Raw genomic sequence first — 21,692 nt, 5'->3', positions numbered from 1 at the left:
TGGGAGACAAAGTTTTATTATCAGGTCACTGTGATACCTAGGAGACCCAGTTATATTATCAGGTAACTGTGATACCTGGGAGACACAGTTGTATTATCAGGTCACTGTGATACCTGGGAGACACAGTTGTATTATCAGGTCAGTGTTATACCTGGGAGAGACAGTTCTATTATCAGGTCACTAAGATACCTGGGAGACACAGTAGCATTGTCAGGTCACTGTGATACCTGGGAGACACAGTTGTATTATCAGGACACGGTGATACCTGGAAGATACAGTTGTATTATCTGGTCACTGTTATACCTGGGAGACAAAGTTATATTATCAGGTCACTGTGGTAACTGGGAGACCCAGTTATATTATCAGGTAACTGTGATACCTGGGAGACACAATTGTATTATCAGGTCACTGTTATACCTGGGAGACACAGTTGTATTATCAGGTCAGTGTGATACCTGGGAGACACAACTGTATTATCAGGTCACTGTGATGCCTGGGAAACAAAGCTGTATTATCAGGTCACTGTTATACCTGGGAGACACATTTGTATTATCAGCTCACTGTGATACCTGGGAGACACAGTTGTTTTATCAGGTCACTGTTATACCTGGGAGACACAGGTGTATTATCAGGTCATTGAGATAACTATGAGACATATGTGTATTATAATGTCACTGTGATACCTAGGAGACAGAGGTGTATTATCAGGTCACTGTGATACCTGGGAGACACAGTTGTATTATCAGGTCTCTGTGATACCTGGGAAACACAGTTGTATTATCAGGTCACTGTGATACCTGGGAGACACAGTTGTATTATCAGGTCACTGTGATACCTGGGAGACACAGTTGTATTATCAGGTCACTGTGATGCATAGGAGACACAATTGTATTATCATGTCACTGTGATACCTGTGAGACACAGTTGTATTATCGGGTCACTCTGATACTTGGGAGACACAGTTGTATTATCAGGTCACTGTGATGCATAGGAGACACAATTGTATTATCATGTCACTGTGATACCTGTGAGACACAGGTGCACTACCAGGTCACTGTGATACCTGGGAGACACAGTTGAATTATAAGGTCACTGTGATGCCTGGGAGACGCAGTTGTATTATCAGGTCACTGTGATTCCTGAGAGACACAGTTGTATTATCAGGTCACTCTGATACCTCTGAGACACAGTTGTATTATCAGGTCACTCTGATACCTGGGAGACACAGTTTTATTATCAGGTCAGTGTGATACCTTGGAGACACAACTGTATTATCAGGTCACTGTGATGCCTGGGAGACAAAGCTGTATTATTAGGTCACTGTTATACCTGGGAGACACAGGTGTATTATCAGGTCATTGAGATACATATGAGACATAGGTGTATTATCAGGTCACTGTGATACATGGAAGACACAATTGTATTATCAGGTCACTGTGATACCTGGGACACACAGGTGTATTATCAGGTCACTGTGATACCTGGTAGACACAGTTGTATTATCAGGTCACTGTGATACCTGGGAAACACAGTTGTATTATCAGGTCACTGTGATACCTGGGAGACACAGTTGTATTATCATGTCACTGTGATGCATAGGAGACACAATTGTATTATCATGTCACTGTGATACCTGTGAGACACAGTTGTATTATCAGGTCACTCTGATACCTGGGAGACACAGTTGTATTATCAGGTCACTGTGATGCATAGGAGACACAGTTGTATTATCAGGTCACTCTGATACCTGGGAGACACAGTTGTATTATCAGGTCACTGTGATGCATAGGAGACACAATTGTATTATCATGTCACTGTGATACCTGTGAGACACAGTTGTATTATCAGGTCACTCTGATACCTGGGAGACACAGTTGTATTATCAGGTCTTAGTGATACCTGGAAGAAGCAGTTGTATTATCAGGTCCCAGTGATACCTGGGAGACACAGTTGTATTGTCAGGTCACTGTGATACATGGAAGACACAGTTGTATTATCAGGTCACAGTGATACCTGGAAGACACAGTTGTAGTATCAGGTCACTGAGTTACCTGGGAGACACATTAGTATTACCAAGTCTCTCTGATACCTGGGAGACACAGTTTTATTATCAGGTCACTGTGATACCTGGGAGACACAGTTGTATTATCAGGTCTCAGCGATACCTGGGAGACAGTTGTATTATCAGGTCACTGTGATACCTGAGAGACACAGTTGTATTATCAGGTCAGTGTGATACCTGGAAGAGTCAATTGTATTATCAGGTCACTGTGAAACCGGGGAGACAGAATTGTATTATCAGGTCACTGTTATACCTGGGAGACACAATTGTATTATCAGGTCACGGTGATACCTGAAAGACACAGTTGTATTAACAAGCCACTGTGATACCTGGAAGACACAGTTGTATTATCAGGTCACTGTGATACCTGGGAGACACAGTTGTATTATCAGGTCACTGTGATACCTGGGAGACACAGTTGTATTATGAGGTCACTGTGATACCTTGGAGACACAGTTGTATTATTAGGCCACTGTGATACCTGGGAGACACAGTTGTATTATCAGGTCACTGTGATACCTTGGAGACACAGTTGTATTATTAGGCCACTGTGATACCTGGGAGACACAGTTGTATTATCAGGTCACTGTGATACCTGGGAGACACAGTTGTATTATTAGGCCACTGTGATACCTGGGAGACACAGTTGTATTATCAGGTCACTGTGATACCTGGGAGACACAGTTGTATTATTAGGCCACTGTGATACCTGTGAGACACTGTTGTATTATCAGGTCACTGTGATACCTGGGAGACACAGTTGTATTATTAGGCCACTGTGATACCTGGGAGACACAGTTGTATTATCAGGTCACTGTGATACCTGGGAGACACAGTTGTATTATTAGGCCACTGTGATACCTGGGAGACACAGTTGTATTATCAGGTCACTGTGATACCTGGGAGACACAGTTGTATTATCAGGTCACTGTGATATCTGGGAGACCCAGTCACCAATTATTATCCAGAAAACAGTATCAATAATATAACTGTCACATAATAACTTCCACAACCTAACATTGTTAACTTTGATGGAAACACGCCAACACTAAAAGTTTCAAGCCGACCAGCTGAATCATTTTACAGTAATAGTAGAAGAACCAGCAAAATGTGTGTCCACACAACCTAAACCCATTAAACTTTTTATCAATTTCAAAGATGCATCAACCAGCGACCATTGATGACGTTCACAACAGTTACATTTTAAATACAGTAAAGCGGTAAACACGTAGGGGGTCATATAACACCTTTGGAATGGAAAACATTCATATTCAATGGCAGCAAGGGAAATATAAGCCTAATTCCTTGGATCAAGAGCCTCTTATCAGCATAAAGGTAGAGAACTACATTAAGAAAAAAATTTACTACACAAGCATCAACGATTTATTAAATACAACAGCTTGTTGACCAGTGTATATATACTGAAGGCTGTCAGGGAGGCTGTCAGGGAGGCTGTCAGGGAGGCTGTCAGGGGGCTGTCAGGGGGGCTGCCAGGGAGGCTGTCAGGGAGGGTGTCAGGGAGGGTGTCAGGGAGGCTGTCAGGGGGGCTGCCAGGGAGGCTGTCAGGGAGGCTGTCAGGGAGGCTGTCAGGGAGGCTGTCAGGGAGTGTCAAGGAGAGTGTCAGGGAACCTGCCAGGGAGGGTGTCAGGGAGGCTGCCAGGGAGGCTGTCTGGGAGGCTGCCAGGAAGGCTGTCAAAGAGGCTGTCAGGGAGGCTGTTAGGGAGGCTGTCAGGGAGGGTGTCAGGGAGGCTGTCAGGGAGGGTGTCAGAGAGGCTGTCAGGAAGGCTGTCAGGAAGGATGTCAGGGAGACTGTCATGGAGGCTGTCAGGGAGGCTGTCAGGGAGGCTGTCAGGGAGGCTGTCAGGGAGGCTGTCAGGGAGGCTGTCAGGGAGGCTGTCAGGGAGGCTGTCAGGGGGGCTGCCAGGGAGGCTGCCAGGGAGGCTGTCAGGGAGGCTGTCAGGGAGGCAGTCAGGGAGGCTGTCAGGGAGGGTGTCAGGGAGGCTGTCAGGGAGGGTGTCAGAAAGGCTGTCAGGGAGGCTGTCAGGGAGACTGTCAGGGAGTCTGTCAGGGAGGCTGTCAGGGAGGCTGTCAGGGAGGCTGTCAGGGAGGCTGTCAGGGAGGATGTCAGGGAGGCTGTCAGGGAGGCAGTCAGGGAGGCTGTCAGGGAGGCTGTCAGGGAGGCTGTCAGGGAGGCTGTTGTGATGTAGTCCAGCTGGGCTTGTGAGGTCTCTGGGGAGACCTAATTTAACCAATTATATGGTCACACCTTGCCTTGGCAAACGTCTGTAGCCACGCCCACGTCTGAGGTCTTTTGTTCTTGACGCCTCAGACCTAGGCGTCAGGTCGTACACGTGGTTGTGGAGTGTGCTTGGACCACCATAAAAGCCCAAGGAAGAGCTCAGTAGGGAGATTCGAGCAGAGCTGCTGCTGGGGTGCAGAGCTCCTGAGCAGAGACTTCGAGCGGAGCTGCTGCTGGGGTGCAGGGCTCGGGAGAAGGCTGCTGAAGTCTCTGGAGGAGACTGTTGGAGGCATTAGGCAGAGTACTGGCTTGGCGCAGTACTCGTGCTGTGTAGGTCTTGGGACCTGTGGCTTAGTTCCTGTGATGAACTGCCCTCTGAACTTTATTGTAAGTTACATTCATTTTGGTCAAGTTGATTGTGTTCCCTGTCTCACTGCTTACATACCATCCCATTTATCTAAACCACAATAATGCTCTGTTCCCAAATATATTATTGTACAAAGACTTAATAATAAACTGTGTTTGAGTAGAATAGTAATATTCACTGCCCACCGTTATTTATTCTTTTTTTCTGATATTTTATTATGTTTATATGAGTGAAGAATGGGCGAGGCATATGTTAGTGAGTAGTGTAGAGTTATTGAGAGTGTCGTGGTGGTCACCACTGACCTGTCATTACCTACCTACCTCCGCTAATCATCTCACTCCTACCACCTCGCCTGCCTCTCCCCTGCCTACATAATCCCTTACTCCCATATCCCCCACTTATATCCGATTCTTTCATTACCCCCCTACATGACATGGTGTCTAAGCGGTGGTGGTTCTTATTATTTTTATAGTAGGAACCAGTCCCATGTGCCTTATTTTTGACTGCTCGGTTATACTTGTTATGCTACCATTTGCTACCACTTTTTTTTTCTTGTGTGTGTAAAATCTAAAGTGAATATCTGTATGATATTATAATCCTAGTGACCTTAACTGTCCTTTTTTGACGGTGGGTCTGAATAAATTTTTGAGTGTAATATTATATTTGGTGGAGTTGGTTGTTGGTTTGAGATAAATGGTGGAGAATATCAGTATTTGGGTGAGACTTTTGGGGGAAACAATTACTGGCCGAAATTGAATATTTACAGAGGAATGAGAAGTCACCCAGCCCGCCTTGGAAGACTTACCCACAACTGTCACCCATTGAAGAGTTGCCTATGATTGCTGTCCACCTGTGCCCAGTCACCCAGCTGATATGCCCAGTCACCCAGCTGATGTGCCCCAGTAGATGTATTGCTGCCTTGGTCTGTCATCCAGTGTAGTGGGTGTCTGTCTGCGTCACCCAGCCTCTGTGACCATCACCCACGGACCGCCAGTTACCCGCAGTTGCCAGGGATGGGTGACCGCACCTGCTGTTGATGACCTGAAGTGACCTCACCTCACCTCGAGCAACTGACCATAGCCTGCTACTGCTGATGTCGGCTGCTGTGATGCTGCTGATGTCGGCTGCTGTGATGCTGCTGATGTCGGCTGCTGTGATGCTGCTGATGTCGGCTGCTGTGATGCTGCTGAGATGCTGTAGCCGTGCTGCTATGCTGTGGCCGTGCTGAGATGCTGTAGCCGTGCTGCAATGCTGTGGCCGTGCTGTGTGCTGCTGTGATGCTGAGATGCTGCGTCCGTGCTGTGATGTTGAGACGCTGCTGCCGTGCTGTGATGCTGGGACCGTGCTGCGATGCTGTAGCCGTGCTGCGATGCTGTGGCCGTGCTGTGTGCTGCTGTGATACGGCCGTGCTATGTGCTGCTGTGATACGGCCGTGCTGTGATGATGGATATGCTGTGGCCGTGCTGTGATGCTGCGATGCTGCCTAGCTCAAGAGGAGATGGCGGTGAGGCTGCAGTGGTGTGTGAGGGATTCTGGCTGGTGTGCCAGGACAGGAGAATCTACTATGAAGGAGTTGCCATCCTCGGAGATGTGGAAGGACGTGAGCCGCGAAGATGGACTCCAGCTGCTGGGACCAGCCTGCTTTCAAGGGCGGTATGGAGGTGTATCCTGCCTTGCTGGTCAGCCTGTACGACCAGTATGCGGGGATGGCCTGCCAGCCATGAGAGACAGTTGAGAGTGTGAGATGTCCCCAGCCTACTTTGACTTGCCAGAAGTGTTAGTGTTACCTGTGTGAAATAAGGTGACCTTGAAAACGGTCCAGTGAGTATGGCCGCCTTGTTTTATGAGGCCAGTGAATCCTAGTAGTGGCATAGGATAATGGAGGGTCTTTGCTGCGATGCCTGCCCTGTCTCGATTTTCAGATGTAGTGTGCATGTGAAGTGTGCCGAAAATGCGACCTTGGTGGTCGTGAAGTGGTCCAGTTGCAGTTACTTGAAAGAATGCAACCCGTTGGAGCAGTTTTCCACGCCATAGAAGCCTAGAGAGGTTTGGCCCAATGGTTAACGTGCGAGGGTGACTAGCATTGGCTAGTGCATTTCTAGTAGAAGTAGGGAAGGCACTGGAGCCCGATATTTAGGTTTAAGGAGAAATGACGGATAAGGAGGCTTTGCACCAGAGAGCGACTATTATGCTGGCCATCTGCCAGGTGTACTGATTATGCTGCCTTGTGGTAGTTGAGGAGGTTGAGGGAAATATATGTAATTGAATAATTTTGTATTATGTATAATTTTGTTTTTGTATTGTAATAGATTTAAGGGATTAGGATTAAAATAGTCTAATAACTAGGACAAATTGTCCTAGTTCTCAGATATTTTAAATTGGGGGAGAAAGGGGGATGTGATGTAGTCCAGCTGGGCTTGTGAGGTCTCTGGGGAGACCTAATTTAACCAATTATATGGTCACACCTTGCCTTGGCAAACGTCTGTAGCCACGCCCACGTCTGAGGTCTTTTGTTCTTGACGCCTCAGACCTAGGCGTCAGGTCGTACACGTGGTTGTGGAGGGTGCTTGGACCACCATAAAAGCCCAAGGAAGAGCTCAGTAGGGAGATTCGAGCGGAGCTGCTGCTGGGGTGCAGAGCTCCTGAGCAGAGATTCGAGCGGAGCTGCTGCTGGGGTGCAGAGCTCCTGAGCAGAGACTTCGAGCGGAGCTGCTGCTGGGGTGCAGGGCTCGGGAGAAGGCTGCTGAAGTCTCTGGAGGAGACTGTTGGAGGCATTGGGCAGAGTACTGGCTTGGCGCAGTACTCGTGCTGTGTAGGTCTTGGGACCTGTGGCTTAGTTCCTGTGATGAACTGCCCTCTGAACTATATTGTAAGTTACTGTTGCAACCCCTGAATGGGTTACAATGATTATTATGTATATATGTAATGTATATTACCTTTTCATATAATTTTATATTGCTTATATTTGCGATAATAGCTAAATCGCAAATGTATTGCCTTATATTGTTATTTGACGTAGCTTATGTTGTTAGGATGTACATAATATGTGCTCAGTTAGTCTTGATTGTCAAACTACTGTAATTATCGCTTGTCACTCGTTATACTGCCGGCTTCTGAGCTGCGCTGTCCACGTAGCTATCACGTGATCGAGGGGGGGGTGTCCTCACCTCTCGTAAAGTATTCAGTCTGCTGTAGACTCGCTTGCTGGTTGGACAGATTGTCTGTCTCATTATTCTTGTTAGTTCTGTAGAACTTTGTTCACAGAACATTGTAAAGACTTAGTGATTTTCGACGTTGTACTGAGGTTGTGTGTCACATAGACACTCTGAGTATCTCAGGTCCTTAGCTATAGCTTCTGACCTAATTTTGTACTGGTTTCTGTGTATTGTCACAGTCGCGTTTTTCCTATGCTGAACGTAGATTCAGTATTATGGGAGTTTTGTAACTTTTGTGGAGGATCTGCTGATGGTCCCTACTTAGTGTCGTTATATTATCTCCTTGATCCTGATTGTGTCGCAGTCGCATATTGCATTGCTATTGGGCTTAGCATTCTTTGTTGTTCAATTAGACTGTTCGGGTTGCCAGTCGGTCAAGAAGTTAGTTTATTTGAGGACTTTGTCAGTCACTTGTTTAAGTCTTATTCGAGTCTTGAGACATAGCTAACTACTTAAGAGCACTTACACGCATACACACACTTGTACATATTTGTAATATCTTATTAAATGTTAATGTACCTGACGGTACTTAAGAATTATAAATGTGATATGTGCTTTCAGCACAATAATATTGAACTCGAGAGATTGATTTTATTTTGATTGCTGTAATTAATTTAATTTGATAATATACCTCTAGACAACTTAAAGACTTAATAAATTTATTAAATTTTAATTTCTCTAGTTAGTAGCCTACCAGTTGTAATCCTAAAGCGCTATTGAACAATACTGAATTCTTATGGATAATTGGACAAGGATACTGACTACTTGTTACGAAAACCCAGTAACAGGCTGGATGCTAGAAGGGCAGTCCTTTCTAGTATTCACTGGAGATCTCTAAGCTTTTAGAATCGCGTTTTTTGTAACAGTTACATTCATTTTGGTCAAGTTGATTGTGTTCCCTGTCTCACTGTTTACATACCATCCCATTTATCTAAACCACAATAATACTCTGTTCCCAAATATATTATTGTACAAAGACTTAATAATAAACTGTGTTTGAGTAGAATAGTAATATTCACTGCCCACCGTTATTTATTCTTTTTTTCTGATATTTTATTATGTTTATATGAGTGAAGAATGGGCGAGGCATATGTTAGTGAGTAGTGTAGAGTTATTGAGAGTGTCGTGGTGGTCACCACTGACCTGTCATTATCTACCTACCTCCGCTAATCATCTCACTCCTACCACCTCGCCTGCCTCTCCCCTGCCTACATAATCCCTTACTCCCATATTCCCCACTTTTATCCGATTAACCATTACCCCCCTACATGACACTGTCAGAGAGGCTGTCAGGGAGGCTGTCAGGGAGGCAGTCAGGGAGGCTGTCAGGGAGGCTGTCAGGGAGGCCGTTAGGGAGGCAGTCAGGGAGACTGTCAGGGAGGCTGTCAGGGAGGCTGTCAGGGAGGCTCGCAGGGAGGCTGTCAGGGAGGCTGTCAGGGAGGCTGTCAGAGAGACTGTCAGGGATGCTGTCAGGGATGCTGTCAGGGAGGCAGTCAGGGAGGCTGTCTGGGAGGCTGTCAGGGAGGCTGTCAGGGAGGCCGTTAGGGAGGCAGTCAGGGAGACTGTCAGTGAGGCTGTCATAGAGGCTGCCAGGGAGGCTGTCAGGAAGGCCGTCAGGGAGGCTGTCAGGGGAGGCTGTCAGGGGAGGCTGTCAGGGAGGCTGTCAGGGAGGCTGTCAGGGAGGCTGTCAGGGGAGGCTGTCACGGGAGGCTGTCAGGGAGGCTGTCAGGGAGGCTGTCATGGGAGGGTGCTATGGGATTCTGCTGTGAGTGTGGGGTGTGGTTTGTTTTGGGATAGTGTGTTTGGCTGCGGGGTTCTGATGGTGGTTCTCGGGGTTCTGAGGGTGGTTCTCGGGGTTCTGAGGGTGGTTCTCGGGGTTCTGAGGGTGGTTCTCGGGGTTCTGAGGGTGGTTCTCGGGGTTCTGAGGGTGGTTCTCGGGGTTCTGAGGGTGGTTCTCGGGGTTCTGAGGGTGGTTCTCGGGGTTCTGAGGGTGGTTCTGTGCATGTTTGCACATTCTGCTCCACTCGTCTCTGGTTGTTCTCTACTGACTCTAGCCTTGTCTCTCTTGCCTCTGTCGTCTCTGTGTCATCTCTCTCAGCTGTTGTCGTTCGGTCATCGTTCCGTCGCCGTCTAGAAACACTCTCCGTTATGTTCTTGATTCAATTAGCATTGGTTTCTCCTGCAGGATCCTGTCCTGTACCATTTCTGTGTTGTTTGTGTGTATGTACTCACCTCATTGTTCTCACGAAATTGTACTCCCCTAATTATGGTTGCAAAGGTCGAGTCATAGTTCCCGGCCCTGCCTCTTCACTGGTCGCCACTAGGTCACTTTCCCTGCTCAGTGAGCTTTATCATATCTCTTAAAGCAAGGTCATGAGAGTTTTTATAAGATAAATATGCAGGAAAAGGCGCCTCATACAGGGAAGAATCAGACGAGAGAAAACAGTTTTGTGTCATGATAAATGGCCCTTTTTCATGATTTTAAGTGCATATTTTTAAGTAGCATCAAAAGTAGTTCAAACTGAGTGATTTTTTGTTGGGTATTTTAAATTTTCGTGATTTTTAGTTATTTTTCATGATTTTTAGTTATTTTCCGTAATGAACAATTTTAACGAAAATATTAGTTACCTCTATTAAGCATTACCAGGAAATAATGGCCTCGTATGATACTAAAATGATCTGATTTTACGTTTCTAAATGTATATTCTAAATCATCATAGAAAAATCACACTTCTGGTGTGATTTTAAGTAATTTTGAAAATCCAGCCAAAATGTCGAAAAATGCTGTACTAGAGTTCATGGATTTTTTTTTGGGCGAAAACAACAATTTCTCTCAAAATTGAAAATAGTCATGATAACACTGTTTGTTGGATCAATTGCTCCCCCCCCCCAGAACATGAAAAAATCCTGTATATACAACTTTCATGGAAGACTATGATAGTTTTATAAGATAAATGTACCATAAAAGGCTTTTGTAGATGAATGGTTCAGAGAACCGACATGTTGATAAATTAGACACATGTGCAACTCTTGGGTATCTTTATTGAGGAGACGTTTCGCCACACAGTGGCTTCATCAGTCCATACATAGGAGAAACTTGAAGAACAGGAGGAGAATGAGGTAATCAGGGTTGAGGGACTGATTACCTCATTCTCCTCCTGTTCTTCAAGTTTCTCCTATGTATGGCAACATAAACACAATGGCAACATAAACACAAATGCAGTATAATGTGATCCTTTATTGACTACGTTTCGCCCACACAGTGGGCTTTTTCAAGTCACAAACAGAACTACCTGGGGTGGAAGGAACGCGAGTATTTATAGTCCGGCTGAGGTCAGGTGAAGAATGCTGCATCTGATGATGTACCGAGTGGGGTTATAGAGTCTAAAAACTTGGGTAGCTTGGAAAGGAGATTGGATAAGTTTGTGAGCAGACCTTCTACAGTGTTCTTATGTGGGATAGCGATGAAGAAGTTTCTTGGCAAGTGGTTCAGCTATGTTATAGAAGCCACTATTCTGGTTGAAGTTGTCGGATATAGAAATGAGTGATGATTCCAGGATTCTTCGGTATTGAGTGTTGTCTTCTGTGGCGATAAGTCTTGAGTTTCTGTAGTTTATCAAGTGGTTGTGTGAATTACGGTGTTGTATGCCTGCACTCCTGTATTCCTGTATTCCTCGCACTTGCACTGTACATATAATTATGATCATTATTATAATCATGGGAGAGCTCTAAACCCGTAAGATTATACAGCGTATGTGGGGATGGGGGGGCGGAGGGTGTAAAGAATTCAGGTTCAATTCAGGGAACAGGAGCACAGATCTAGTTCCCTAGATCAAGAGCCCCTCACCAGCGTCAAGGAACCTACCCTGAGGGGCATTGTTGTACAAGGAGGTGGTGTTATACACGCACACAGGACGATGAACCTATGTTTAATAACGATGAAATATGCTAGCACACTTGCTGTTGAAAGTCCGTAAGCATGACTATACAAGAGTTGGTTGTTGTGAAGCAGACACAGGTCATGACAGCCACAAGACTCAGTGTCACCAGCCAGAGTGCCACAACTGTAGTGCTTCCAGTGTACAGTGATGACTGTCTCACCTTGAAGTTACTTATGAATGTCAGTCTTATTTCCACATAACGGTGCTACCTACGTGCCACTGACTACCTTTCACTGTCTTCTTCCACTTACATTACGCGAAGTGAATATATTTCAGTCACACTGTCAACAAAACACATCTCAGCTTCACATACTTCTAATATTGTGTATGTCACGGGAGACGCAGCAGCGGGAATCTATCAGAGAATTATTTCACACCTTTAACTTACTCTAGGTTAATATTCCACACTGAAGAAGGTAATTGGCGGCAGGGGTGAGGGTGTGTCAGTCAATTGTGGGGAGGAGTGTGTCAGTCAGGTGTGGGGAGGAGTGTGCCAGTCAGGTGTGAGGAGGAGTGTGTCAGTCAAGTGTGGGGAGGAGTGTGTCAGTCAAGTGTGGGGAGGAGTGTGTCAGTCAGGTGTGGGGAGGAGTGTGTCAGTCAAGTGTGGGGAGGAGTGTGTCAGTCAGGTGTGGGGAGGAGTGTGTCAGTCAGGTGTGGGGAGGAGTGTGTCAGTCAGGTGTGGGGAGGAGTGTGTCAGTCAAGTGTGGGGAGGAGTGTGTCAGTCAGGTGTGGGGAAGAGTGTGTTAGTCAGGTGTGGGGAGGAGTGTGTTAGTCAGGTGTGGGGGAGGAGTGTGTCAGTCAGGTGTGGGGAGGAGGGTGTCAGTCAGGTGTGGGGACGAGCGTGTCAGTCAAGTGTGGGGAGGAGCGTGTCAGTCAGGTGTGGGGAGGAGTGTGTCAGTCAGGTGTGGGGAGGAGTGTGTCAGTCAGGTGTGGGGGAGCAGCGTGTCAGTCAGGTGTGGGGAGGAGTGTGTCAGTCAGGTGTGGGGAGGAGTGCGTCAGTCAGGTGTGGGGAGGAGTGTGTCAGTCAGGTGTGGGGAGGAGTGTGTCAGTCAGGTGTGGGGAGGAGTGTGTCAGTCAGGTGTGGGGAGGAGTGTGTCAGTCAGGTGTGGGGAGGAGCGTGTCAGTCAGGTGTGGGGAGGAGTGTGTCAGTCAGGTGTGGGGAGGAGTGTGTCAGTCAGGTGTGGGGAGGAGTGTGTCAGTCAGGTGTGGGGAGGAGTGTGTCAGTCAGGTGTGGGGAGGAGCGTGTCAGTCAGGTGTGGGGAGGAGTGTGTCAGTCAGGTGTGGGGAGGAGTGTGTCAGTCAGGTGTGGGGAGGAGCGTGTCAGTCAGGTGTGGGGAGGAGTGTGTCAGTCAGGTGTGGGGAGGAGTGTGTCAGTCAGGTGTGGGGAGGAGTGTGTCAGTCAGGTGTGGGGAGGAGTGTGTCAGTCAGGTGTGGGGAGGAGCGTGTCAGTCAGGTGTGGGGAGGAGTGTGTCAGTCAGGTGTGGGGAGGAGTGTGTCAGTCAGGTGTGGGGAGGAGTGTGTCAGTCAGGTGTGGGGAGGAGTGTGTCAGTCAGGTGTGGGGAGGAGCGTGTCAGTCAGGTGTGGGGAGGAGTGCGTCAGTCAGGTGTGGGGAGGAGTGTGTCAGTCAGTGTGACAGAGTTAATTAAAGAGTCTGTGACAGAGATGGAAGAGTGTGTGACAGAGATGGAAAAGTGTGTGATAGAGATGGAAAAGTGTGTGACAGAGATAGAAGAGTGTGTGACAGAGATGGAAAAGTGTGTGACAGAGATGGAAAAGTGTGTGACAGAGATGGAGAAGTGTGTGACAGAGATGGAAAAGTGTGTGACAGAGATGGAGAAGTGTGTGACAGAGATGGAAAAGTGTGTGACAGAGATAGAAGAGTCTGTGACAGAGATGGAGAAGTGTGTGACAGAGATGGAAAAGTGTGTGACAGAGATGGAAGAGTGTGTGACAGAGATGGAGAAGTGTGTGACAGAGATGGAAGGGTGTGTAAGGGTAGCCACACCCTTACATCTCCTAATCAGCGCCGTCACCTGTCCTCCAGGTGGCGCACACACACACACACACACACACACACACACACACACACACACACACACACACACACACACACACACACACACACACACACACACACACACACACACACACACACACACACACACACACACAACTACCTGAGAAATGTAAGACAGCATATGTAGTCCCCATATTTAAGAAAGGAAACAGAAACGAGGCACTAAACTACAGACCTGTCTCTCTGACATGTATTGTGTGCAAAGTCATGGAGAAGATTATCAGGAGGAGAGTGGTCGAACACCTGGAAAGGAACAAGATTATAAATGAAAACCAGCATGGGTTCATGGAAGGCAAATCTTGTATCACGAACCTCCTGGAGTTTTATGACAAGGTAACAGAAGTAAGACACGAGAGAGAGGGGTGGGTAGATTGCGTTTTCCTAGACTGCAGGAAGGCCTTTGACACAGTTCCCCACAAGAGATTAGTGCAGAAGTTGGAGGATCAGGCACATGTAAAAGGGAGGGCACTGCAATGGATAAGGGAATACCTGACAGGGAGGCAGCAACGAGTCATGGTACGTGAAGAGGTATCACAGTGGGCGCCTGTGACGAGCGGGGTCCCACAGGGGTCAGTTCTAGGACCTAGGACCAGTGCTATTTTTGATATATGTGAACGACATGATGGAAAGAATAGACTCTGAAGTGTCCCTGTTCGCAGATGACGTGAAGTTGATGAGAAGAATTAAATCGGACGAGGATGAGGCAGGACTGCAAAGTGACCTGGACAGGCTGGACATGTGGTCCAGTAACTGGCTTCTCGAATTCAATCCAGCCAAATGCAAAGTCATGAAGATTGGGGAGGGGCAAAGAAGACCGCAGACAGAGTATAGGCTAGGTGGACAAAGACTACAGACCTCACTCAGGGAGAAAGACCTTGGGGTGATCATAACACCGAGCACATCACCGGAGGCACACATCAACCAAATAACCGCTGCAGCATACGGGCGCCTGGCAAACCTGAGAATAGCGGTCCGATATCTTAATAAGGAATCGTTCAAGACACTGTACACTGTGTATGTTAGGCCCATACTGGAGCATGCAGCACCAGTCTGGAACCCACACCTGGTCAAGCACGTCAAGAAGTTAGAGAAAGTACAAAGGTTTGCAACAAGGCTAGTCTCGACCCCTGCAACCACAATTAGGTGAGTACAATTAGGTGAGAACATACACACACACACACGCACACACACAGTAGGGACAGCGAGCGTGCTAGTCACGCCGTCGGTGCTCCGGGAATTTAAGTGTTTTTGAGGGCTACTAAGTGTTCTGCAAGAGTTGCTAAGTGTGTCAGGGTAGTCAACAATCCTAGAAGTGTTTTTTTTTAATTGCCTGAGCCACATAATTGTGGGGAGAGCCACAATTTTGAAAGTGATCTGGAAAATAAAAGCGTTGTGGCGCAGGCTAGTGTGTAAGGCGGCATTGCCAAGTGTCACCCAAGAAAGGTAATAAAGTGAAACAATCGCGTGACCAGTGAAAGAAATACAGTGAATAGGGTACATTATTAACGAGAAGAAATTGAGGTGGATCTACGCCAGGACGTACATCGAGCTGGATCTACGCCAGGACGTCACATCGACCTGGACAATCTACAGTGCTACAGCTGCACTACAAGTACTGTATCACCTATGAGTGGTTGTTTGGGTGTGGGGTCCAGGTTCCAATTAACCGCCAAGCTGAATGTGAATGGTCTAACTCTCATAGCACGATAAAGAATAGGCACTCAAGTATTCAATAAGGTTTAGCAAATGGTAATCCATTGAACAAGGCAATTAACTCGCTATAATCAGGTCGATATAGGCAACACTGCAAGGGTGGGAGTCAGGTCACAAGAGGTTGTGGACACAAGCGACAACTGAGAATCTACATTACACTCCAAGCACAAGCCACCTACTTTTCAGACACATAATAAATCCACACATAATTCGACACATAATTACACACACACACACACACACACACTCACACACACACACACACACACACACACACACACACACACACACACACACACACACACACACGTAGTGGAGGCACATACACATACACAGTAGCACACACACACAACCACACATACACATACACACACACATACACACACACACATACACACATACACACATACACACACACACACACAAACACACACACACACACCACACACACACACACACACACATACACACACACACACACACACACACACACACACATACACATACACACACCCACATACACACACACACACACACACACACACACACACACACACACACTGTAAGTGCGGTAAGTCCCAGGAGGTTGGGGGTCAGGTCACAGGAAGGTGTGGGCAGCCAAGGACCACTGAGACTTACCTTAAACGCACAAGCCACCTACCTTTCAGTACATAATAAACCCACACATAATTCCACACACAATTCCACACAAAATTACACACTCACACACACACACACACACCCACACACATATCCAGACACACATACACTCCCCCCTCACCACCGACATCTCACTACTTCCCCTGATCCCTCCCCTCCCTCGATCACCCTCCCCTCCCCCGTTCACCCCAAACCCTCCCCACCCCTCCCCACTCAGCTCCCACATAGCCACAGTTCCTCCACTACTTCCCCCCCCACACTCTGACACACACACTACTAACCTAACATACAGAACTACATAGATTTCCCACTCTGAGGCAATCAGGATAAAACAAAAATGGGTTGCCAGAGAGCAACAAGAAAAACCAAGGGACAGGAGGAGGAAAATGCAAAGGAAGATTGGGCAGCAGAGCTCATAAAAAGGGATCATGAATGGGAAAAGAAACTAGAAGAACTTAGCATGAGAATGGAAGAGAAGATAGATATGGAAAGCAGGAAGTGGGAGGTGCATGTCAAAGCAGCAGAAGCTAGGATACAGAGTTTAGAAGAGGAATTGAAAAATCTGAAACAGCCTAAAGAACTAAAGAACATTTTGGGATTGACAACAGAGACTGCTACCTCAGCCACAAATAAGGGGACTGTAGGGAAAGAAGGGGCACAACTGCATGGAGATGCTCTATCAGAGGAGACTGTAGCAAATGAAAGAGCTAAGCTTTATGTGGAGGCGCTAACAGACAACAACAGAGCCCAAGGAAAGCCGAGAAGGGAAAATGACAGGCCACTGAGCCCAAGTACATTAGCCAGTGAAACTGATGAAAGGAAAGCTGCAGTGGAGGAAACCAAATGAAATGAGAGGATACACAGGGATATGCAGTGGGAGAATGAAAGGCTGAGGTCAGTCTTTGTGTATGGGCTCCAGGAAGTCGAAGGGGAAACATAGAAGCAAGAAAACAAGGGAAAAAAAAAGCAATTGAAAGCATCATGAAAGCAATAGGAGAAGACGATATGACCCAGCTGGAAAATTTTCGGAGAATAGGGGGGTTTGTAAAAAAAAAAAACCCGGCCAGTGAGAGTGACCTTCAAGGCAGAAGCGACTCGGACCAGGATCCTGCAGGAGAAAGCACGATTAAGGGACATGACGGCATACAGGAAGGTGTATATCGACCGCGACAGAAGACAAGAAGAAAGGAAGAAACTGAGAGAGATGGTACAAAGGCGAAAGGAGGAAAGATTGGGGATGGAGAAGACAGACAGGAGATCCCAGACCCAGGAAGAAGATCAAATACAGCCTCCCTCACAACTTTCTATAGAAGCCTCCCAACCAGGTCAACCCCAGTGCAACCAAACACTCTAAATCAAAACACCCATGCCACATCCAATGCCCCCACCCACTACATTACAAACTTCACCCCCACAGCAACAACCCATAGTTCCTTACCAGGTCTCCCACTTCCCCAACCCCAATATACTTCCCAGACCACAGTCTTATAAAAGAAGTTGAAGGTGTGGTATACAAATGCAGATGGAATAGCAAATAAGTATGAGGAGTGGCACGAAAGAATCAAAGAGACATCCCAAGACATAATAGCACTCACAGAAACAAAACTCACCAGAATAATAACAGTTTCAATCTTTCCATCCGGATATCAAATCCTCAGGAAAGACAGAGGGAGGAAAGGTGGAGGAGGAGTTGCACTGCTCATTAAAAACCAGTGGGGTTTTGAGAAAATGGAAGGAATGGATGGCATGGGCGAAAGGGACTACTTAGTAGGAACAATCCAGTCTGAGGGACATAAGGTGATAATTGCAGTAATGTACAACCCACCACAGAACTGCAGGAGGCCAAGAGAAGAATACGATGAGAGCAACAGAGCAATGATCGACACACTAGCCGAGGTGGCCAGGAGAGCACACATGGGGGGAGCAAAGTTACTAGTTATGGGTGATTTCAATCACAAGGAGATTGACTGGGAAAACCTGGAGCCCCATGGGGGTCCCAAAACATGGAGAGCCAAGATGATGGATGTGGTACTGGAGAACCTCATGCATCAACATGTTAGAGACACTACCAGAGAGAGAGGAGAGGATGAACCAGCAAGGTTGGACCTTGTATTCACCATGAGTAGTTCGGACATCGAGGGTATCATGTATGAAAGGCCCCTGGGAGCTAGTGATCATGTGGTTCTGTGCTTCGACTACATAGTTGAGCTCCAAGTGGAGAGAGTAGCAGGAATAGGGTGGGAAAAACCAAACTACAAAAGGGGGAACTACTCAGGCATGAGGAACTTCCTTCAAGACATTCAGTGGGAGAGGGAACTGACAGGAAAACCAGTACAAGAAATGATGGACTATGTAGCAATAAAATGCAAGGAGGCAGAGGAGAGGTTTGTTCCCAAGGGAAACAGAAATAATGGGAAGAACAGAACGAGTCCTTGGTTCACCCAAAGGTGTAGGGAGGCAAAAACTAGGTGTACTAGAGAATGGAAAAGGTACAGAAGACAGAGAACTCAGGAAAATAAAGAAATCAGCCGAAGAGCCAGAAACGAATATGCACAGATAAGAAGGGAGGCTCAGAGACAATATGAAAATGACATAGCATCAAAAGTAAAGACTGACCCGAAGCTGTTGTACAGCCACATCAGGAGGAAAACAACAGTCAAGGACCAGGTAATCAGACTGAGGAAGGGTGATGGGGAATTCACAAGAAACGACCGAGAGGTATGTCAGGAGCTCAACACAAGATTTAAAGAGGTATTTACAGTGGAAACCAGTAGGACTCCAAGAAATCAGAACAGGGGGGCACACCAGCAAGTGCTGGATGAGGTACATATAACCAAGGAGGAGGTGAAGAAGCTGCTATGCGAACTTGACACCTCACAGGCGGTGGGACCAGACAACATCTCTCCATGGGTCCTTAAAGAGGGAGCAGAGATATTGTGTGAGCCATTAACAAAGATCTTCAACACATCATTTGAAACTGGACAACTCCCTGAGGTATGGAAAATGGCAAATGTAGTCCCAATTTTTAAAAAGGGAGACAGACATGAGGCACTAAACTACAGACCTGTATCACTAACGTGTATAGTATGCAAGGTCATGGAGAAGATCATCAGGAGGAGAGTGGTGGGGCACCTGGAAAGAAACAAGTGTATAATTGACAACCAGCACGGTTTCAGGGAAGGAAAATCCTGCATCACAAACCTACTAGAGTTTTATGACAAGGTGACAGAAGTACGACAAGAGAGAGAGGGGTGGATCGACTGCATATTTTTGGACTGCAAGAAGGCCTTCGACACAGTTCCTCACAAGAGGTTACTGCAAAAGCTAGAGGACCAGGCACACATAACAGGAAAGGCACTGCAATGAATCAGAGAATATCTGACATGGAGGCAACAACGAGTCATGGTACGTGACGAGGTGTCAGAGTGGGCGCCTGTGACAAGCGAGGTTCCACAGGGGTCAGTCCTAGGACCTGTGCTGTTCTTGGTATACGTGAACGACATAACGGAAGGGATAGACTCAGAAGTGTCCTTGTTTGCAGATGATGTGAAGTTAATGAGAAGAATCGAATCGGACGAGGATCAGGCAGGACTACAAAGAGACCTGGACAGGCTACAAGCCTGGTCCAGCAACTGGCTCCTTGAATTTAACCCTGCCAAATGCAAAGTCATGAAGATTGGGGAAGGGCAAAGAAGACCGCAGACACAATATAGTTTAGATGGCCAAAGACTGCAAACCTCACTCAAGGAAAAAGATCTGGGGGTGAGTATAATACCGAGCATATCTCCTGAGGCGCACATCAATCAGATAACTGCTGCAGCATACGGGCGCCTGGCAAACCTACTTATAGCGTTCCGATACCTCAGTAAGGATTCGTTTAAGACTCTGTACACCATCTACGTCAGGCCCATACTGGAGTATGCAGCACCAGTTTGGAATCCACACCTAGTCAAGCACGTCAAGAAATTAGAGAAAGTGCAAAGGTTTGCAACAAGACTAGTCCCAGAGCTACGGGGATTGTCCTATGAAGAAAGGTTGAGGGAAATCGGCCTGACGACACTGGAGGCCAGGAGGGTCAGGGGAGACATGATAACGACATATAAAATACTGCGCGGAATAGACGAGGTGGACAAAGACGGGATGTTCCAGAGATGGGACACAGACACAAGAGGTCACAATTGGAAGTTGAAGACTCAGATGAATCAAAGGGATGTTAGGAAGTATTTCTTCAGTCATAGAGTAGTCAGGCCATGGAATAGCCTAGAAAGTGATGTGGTGGAGGCAGGAACCATACATAGTTTTAAGGCGAGGTATGATAGAGCTCATGGGGCAGGGAGAGAGAGGACCTAGTAGCAATCAGCGAAGAGGCGGGGCCAGGAGCTGTGACTCGACCCCTGCAACCACAAATAGGTGAGTACAAATAGGTGAGTACACACACACACATACACACACACACACACACACACACACACACACACACACACACACACACACACACACACACACACACACACACACAGTCAGCAGACGTGGGTCACAAGGCTCCGAGAACTTTAGTGGTTTTTAAGGCGTGCAACAACTGCTAGCAGTAATCAGCGGTAGTGACAACGTCAGTGAACAATCCTACGAGTGATAACCAGAGTTATTAGTTAAAAAAAGTCGAGAGGAAGCCTGAAATCTTTAATATTTCAAAGTGTCAAACCGTTAGTGGATAGTAGGCTTCTGTTGCTACACAGATCCAAATATACAAAGATTCAAGTGAGTGTGGAAGCGGGTGTTCAAGAATTTCGAGAGATTGGATAACAAGTGAAATGTGGGGCACCATACAGTGAGAGTGAAAAAGTTAATAAGCAAAAGTAGAAAGGAAAAATATAATATATAACAAGGGAAGGTGGCATTAGGCCTGCTGAAACAGTGACGTCACAACAGTTGTGTGACATTATACATATGAAGTGTAACACCGAATGTGAAGTGTATCCCAATATAAGTGAAGTGTTCTCTATCATAAGTGACACTGAGGGACGCGGGATGCATGAGCATATACGGTTATAAAGATCACAGGTGAAGAATTTTCAAAATAGTGATAGAAGGCTACGTCATCAGCATCTGGCAACTTGTCATCGCATCACTGCCAGCTTAAGTATCACTCAACTGTTGGGGTTGTTTTTTGGGGGTTCTGAATCCTGCCTTGAGTCACTGTTAGATACTGGTCACTCACTCCTGCAAGCTATTACCAGAATTAGAGCAGAAATAGCATAGATAAGGTGAAGATAGTGTTGACTAGCGAGGAGCAGCCTAGCGAGGGGAAGCCTAGTGAGGGTGACGTCAGACACTCCTAGAAGCTCAGACAAGCTAAATTTTACAACCTAATTACTTTCTGTGTTTTATAAGTAGAAGTGATAAGTGCTAGAATCACTG

The sequence above is a fragment of the Cherax quadricarinatus genome, chromosome 1, assembly GCF_038502225.1.
Source record: "Cherax quadricarinatus isolate ZL_2023a chromosome 1, ASM3850222v1, whole genome shotgun sequence".
NCBI classification, from domain to species: Eukaryota; Metazoa; Arthropoda; class Malacostraca; order Decapoda; family Parastacidae; genus Cherax; species Cherax quadricarinatus.
The sequence above is the reverse complement of the archived record's forward strand: the minus strand, read 5'-3'. Positions refer to the sequence as shown.